The sequence below is a fragment of the Oncorhynchus keta genome, unplaced genomic scaffold (assembly GCF_023373465.1).
Source record: "Oncorhynchus keta strain PuntledgeMale-10-30-2019 unplaced genomic scaffold, Oket_V2 Un_contig_3288_pilon_pilon, whole genome shotgun sequence".
Classification (NCBI taxonomy): domain Eukaryota; kingdom Metazoa; phylum Chordata; class Actinopteri; order Salmoniformes; family Salmonidae; genus Oncorhynchus; species Oncorhynchus keta.
Genome location: NW_026287174.1, coordinates 37,713 through 42,987, shown reverse-complemented (window position 1 = coordinate 42,987; position 5,275 = coordinate 37,713). Strand labels below are relative to the sequence as shown.

Here is a 5,275-nt window from a genome sequence, read left to right as displayed (position 1 = left end):
CCAGGAAGAACCCTTTTCGGTTCTGAGCAGGTTTTCTTCTAAGAAGCGTACTGCCAGACAGACACATCCTGGCACTTTGCCTCAGTGGTAAAACAAGTCTGGAAGCTTCCAAGTCTGGATAAAAAGACGAACTAGAGTTGTCCACAAGGTACTTGTTATTATTACCATGGTGATGTCTTGTTGATACTGTACAACACCATGGTGATGTCTGGTTGATACTGTACAGTACAGCACCATGGTAATGTGTGGTTGATACTGTACAGCACCATGGTAATGTCTGGTTGATACTGTACAGCACCATGGTAATGTCTGGTTGATACTGTACAGTACAGCACCATGGTAATGTCTGGTTGATATGCAGATGAGTTCCGGCACCATGGTAATGTCTGGTTGATATGCAGATGAGTTCCAGCACCATGGTAATGTCTGGTTGATATGCAGATGAGTTCCAGGAAGAGGAACACCATGGTAATGTCTGGTTGATATGCAGATGAGTTCCAGCACCATGGTAATGTCTGGTTGATATGCAGGAAGAGGAACTGAGTTCCAGCCATGAACAGTGCTCAGAAGGTGGAACTAGAGTAATGAGCAGGAAGAGGAACTAGAGTAATGAGCAGGAAGAGGAACTAGAGTAATGAGCAGGAAGAGGAACTAGAGTACTGAGCAGGAAGAGGAACTAGAGTAATGAACAGGAAGAGGAACTAGAGTAATGAACAGGAAGAGGAACTAGAGTAATGAGCAGGAAGAGGAACTAGAGTAATGAACAGGAAGAGGAACTAGAGTAATGAACAGGAAGAGGAACTAGAGTAATGAACAGGAAGAGGAACTAGAGTAATGAGCAGGAAGAGGAACTAGAGTAATGAGCAGGAAGAGGAACTAGAGTAATGAACAGGAAGAGGAACTAGAGTAATGAACAGGAAGAGGAACTAGAGTAATGAGCAGGAAGAGGAACTAGAGTAATGAGCAGGAAGAACTAGGAACTAGAGTAATGAACAGGAAGAGGAACTAGAGTAATGAACAGGAAGAGGAACTAGAGTAATGAACAGGAAGAGGAACTAGAGTAATGAACAGGAAGAGGAACTAGAGTAATGAGCAGGAAGAGGAACTAGAGTAATGAACAGGAAGAGGAACTAGAGTAATGAGCAGGAAGAGGAACTAGAGTAATGAACAGGAAGAGGAACTAGAGTAATGAACAGGAAGAGTAACTAGAGTAATGAACAGGAAGAGGAACTAGAGTAATGAACAGGAAGAGGGTAGAGTAATGAACAGGAAGAGGAACTAGAGTAATGAACAGGAAGAGGAACTAGAGTAATGAACAGGAAGAGGGTAGAGTAATGAACAGGAAGAGGAACTAGAGTAATGAGCAGGAACAGGAACTAGAGTAATGAACAGGAAGAGGAACTAGAGTAATGAACAGGAAGAGGAAATAGAGTAATGAACAGGAAGAGGAAGTAGAGTAATGAACAGGAAGAGGAACTAGAGTAATGAGAGGAAGAGGAACTAGAGTAATGAACAGGAAGAGGAACTAGAGTAATGAACAGGAAGAGGAACTAGAGTAATGAACAGGAAGAGGAAGTAGAGTAATGAACAGGAAGAGGAACTAGAGTAATGCGCAGGAAGAGGAACGAGAGTAATGAACAGGAAGAGGAACTAGAGTAATGCGCAGGAAGAGGAACGAGAGTAATGAACAGGAAGAGGAACTAGAGTAATGCGCAGGAAGAGGAACGAGAGTAATGAACAGGAAGAGGAACTAGAGTAATGAACAGGAAGAGGAACTAGAGTAATGCGCAGGAAGAGGAACGAGAGTAATGAACAGGAAGAGGAACTAGAGTAATGAACAGGAAGAGGAAGTAGAGTAATGAACAGGAAGAGGAACTAGAGTAATGAACAGGAAGAGGAACTAGAGTAATGAACAGGAAGAGGAAGTAGAGTAATGAGCAGGAAGAGGAACTAGAGTAATGAACAGGAAGAGGAACTAGAGTAATGAACAGGAAGAGGAACTAGAGTAATGAACAGGAAGAGGAAGTAGAGTAATGAGCAGGAAGAGGAACTAGAGTAATGAACAGGAAGAGGAACTAGAGTAATGAACAGGAAGAGGAACTAGAGTAATGAACAGGAAGAGGAACTAGAGTAATGAACAGGAAGAGGAACTAGAGTAATGAGCAGGAAGAGGAACTAGAGTAATGAACAGGAAGAGGAACTAGAGTAATGAGCAGGAAGAGGAACTAGAGTAATGAACAGGAAGAGGAACTAGAGTAATGAACAGGAAGAGGAACTAGAGTAATGAACAGGAAGAGGAACTAGAGTAATGAGCAGGAAGATGAACTAGAGTAATGCGCAGGAAGAGGAACGAGAGTAATGAACAGGAAGAGGGTAGAGTAATGAACAGGAAGAGGAACTAGAGTAATGAGCAGGAAGAGGAAGTAACGATGACAAAGCGGAGTCTGTCTCTAAACAACACGTAGACCTGTTTTAGAAAGCAACAGGAATCTGCTGAGACGCACAGTATACTTCCTCATGTGAAATGGACAGAAGGTCAGGAATGGTTCGATAACGGAAGTGATGTGAGGAAACACACAGGAAAACGACACAAGAATGTTCTAGAATACACAACGGTATACTCTGTAGTATCTGTCAACGTGCTCTGTGCTGTTGTCCCATCCTCTACTATCTACTGAACATTATCATGGTAGTGAGAGAAGCAGAGCTAAATGACATCAGGCTTCAACAGACCCTTCAACTACATCCAGCATCACAGGGCATTATTCTTTAAAATCAAATCAAATCAAATGTATTTATATAGCCCTTCGTACATCAGCTGATATCTCAAAGTGCTGTACAGAAACCCAGCCTAAAACCCCAAACAGCAAGCGATGCAGGTGTAGAAGCACGGTGGCTAGGAAAAACTCCCTAGAAAGGCCAAAACCTAGGAAGAAACCGAAGAGAGGAACCAGGCTATGTGGGGTGGCCAGTCCTCTTCTGGCTGTGCCGGGTAGAGATTATAACAGAACATGACCAAGATGTTCAAATGTTTAAGCATCCTGTTCAGATGTTAAACCCCAAGTGAGTGATGTGCTGCTGGGGAGATGCGACGTGTATCTCTGTCCCTCCGTTTGGAACACAGCCTATATCTGAGTCACTCTTCTCAGAATAAATATAACTGTTTATCCCTTCGCTCCGTTGGTGACCTGCCTGTGAATCACCAGCTGGAAGGAAAGGTTGGAGAACAGCTGAGGAGGGATGACGGTAGAGGTGAGGCACTAGACTAGAGGACAGGAAGGAAAGGCTGGAGAACAGCTGAGGAGAGATGATGGTAGAGGTGAGGCACTAGACTAGAGGACAGGAAGGAAAGGCTGGAGAACAGCTGAGGAGGGATGATGGTAGAGGTGAGGCACTAGACTAGAGGACAGGAAGGAAAGGTTGGAGAACAGCTGAGGAGAGATGACGGTAGAGGTGAGGCACTAGACTAGAGGACAGGAAGGAAAGGTTGGAGAACAGCTGAGGAGGGATGACGGTAGAGGTGAGGCACTAGACTAGAGGACAGGAAGGAAAGGCTGGAGAACAGCTGAGGAGAGATGACGGTAGAGGTGAGGCACTAGACTAGATGACAGGAAGGAAAGGTTGGAGAACAGCTGAGGAGGGATGACGGTAGAGGTGAGGCACTAGACTAGAGGACAGGAAGGAAAGGTTGGAGAACAGCTGAGGAGGGATGACGGTAGAGGTGAGGCACTAGACTAGAGGACAGGAAGGAAAGGCTGGAGAACAGCTGAGGAGGGATGACGGTAGAGGTGAGGCACTAGACTAGAGGACAGGAAGGAAAGGCTGGAGAACAGCTGAGGAGGGATGACGGTAGAGGTGAGGCACTAGACTAGAGGACAGGAAGGAAAGGCTGGAGAACACCTGAGGAGTGATGACGGTAGAGGTGAGGCACTAGACTAGAGAATAGGAAGGAAAGGCTGGAGAACAGCTGAGGAGGGATGACGGTAGAGGTGAGGCACTAGACTAGAGGACAGGAAGGAAAGGCTGGAGAACAGCTGAGGAGGGATGACGGTAGAGGTGAGGCACTAGACTAGAGGACAGGAAGGAAAGGCTGGAGAACAGCTGAGGAGGGATGACGGTAGAGGTGAGGCACTAGACTAGAGAATAGGAAGGAAAGGCTGGAGAACAGCTGAGGAGGGATGACGGTAGAGGTGAGGCACTAGACTAGAGGACAGGAAGGAAAGGCTGGAGAACAGCTGAGGAGGGATGACGGTAGAGGTGAGGCACTAGACTAGAGGACAGGAAGGAAAGGTTGGAGAACAGCTGAGGAGGGATGACGGTAGAGGTGAGGCACTAGACTAGAGGACAGGAAGGAAAGGCTGGAGAACACCTAATGAGTGATGATGGTAGAGGTGAGGCACTAGACTTAGAGGACAGGAAGGAAAGGCTGGAGAACAGCTGAGGAGGGATGACGGTAGAGGTGAGGCACTAGACTAGAGGACAGGAAGGAAAGGCTGGAGAACAGCTGAGGAGGGATGACGGTAGAGGTGAGGCACTAGACTAGATGACAGGAAGGAAAGGCTGGAGAACACCTAAGGAGTGATGATGGTAGAGGTGAGGCACTAGACTTAGAGGACAAGAAGGAAAGGCTGGAGAACAGCTGAGGAGGGATGACGGTAGAGGTGAGGCACTAGACTAGAGGACAGGAAGGAAAGGTTGGAGAACAGCTGAGGAGGGATGACGGTAGAGGTGAGGCACTAGACTAGAGGACAGGAAGGAAAGGTTGGAGAACAGCTGAGGAAAGGTTCCTGTGGTGTCCTGCCATTGATGATGATGACAAGCAGAGAGGAGACTAAAGTCGCTAACCAATAGATCCTATAGGATAGTAGGCATGGAGAGTTCCCTTTAAACTACCAGGATAGTTGGCATGGAGAGTTCCCTTTAAACTACCAGGATAGTTGGCATGGAGAGTTCCCTTTAAACTACCAGGATAGTAGGCATAGAGAGTTCCCTTTAAACTACCAGGATAGTAGGCATGGAGAGTTCCCTTTAAACTACCAGGATAGTAGGCATGGAGAGTTCCCTTTAAACTACCAGGATAGTAGGCATGGAGAGTTCCCTTTAAACTACCAGGATAGTAGGCATGGAGAGTTCCCTTTAAACTACCAGGATAGTAGGCATAGAGAGTTCCCTTTAAACTACCAGGATAGTAGGCATGGAGAGTTCCCTTTAAACTACCAGGATAGTAGGCATGGAGAGTTCCCTTTAAACTACCAGGATAGTAGGCATAGAGAGT

The 5,275-nt window shown here is 46.2% G+C and overlaps 1 long non-coding RNA gene across 5 annotated transcripts; it reads left to right on the top strand.

Moving 5' to 3' along the window:
* Window positions 1-3,274: 3,274 nt before the first annotated feature.
* Window positions 3,275-4,945, top strand: LOC127923823 (uncharacterized). Of its 5 annotated transcripts, XR_008115541.1 has the most exons (6): window positions 3,276-3,587; window positions 3,655-3,922; window positions 3,990-4,123; window positions 4,191-4,290; window positions 4,426-4,526; window positions 4,662-4,945. It is a non-coding gene; the product is annotated as an uncharacterized LOC127923823 (long non-coding RNA). The 5 variants fall into 5 exon arrangements; XR_008115544.1 differs by lacking the exon at window positions 4,662-4,945 and having other exon boundaries at window positions 3,275-3,587; window positions 4,191-4,324; window positions 4,460-4,537; XR_008115542.1 differs by lacking the exon at window positions 4,426-4,526 and having other exon boundaries at window positions 4,628-4,752.
* Window positions 4,946-5,275: the final 330 nt, after the last annotated feature.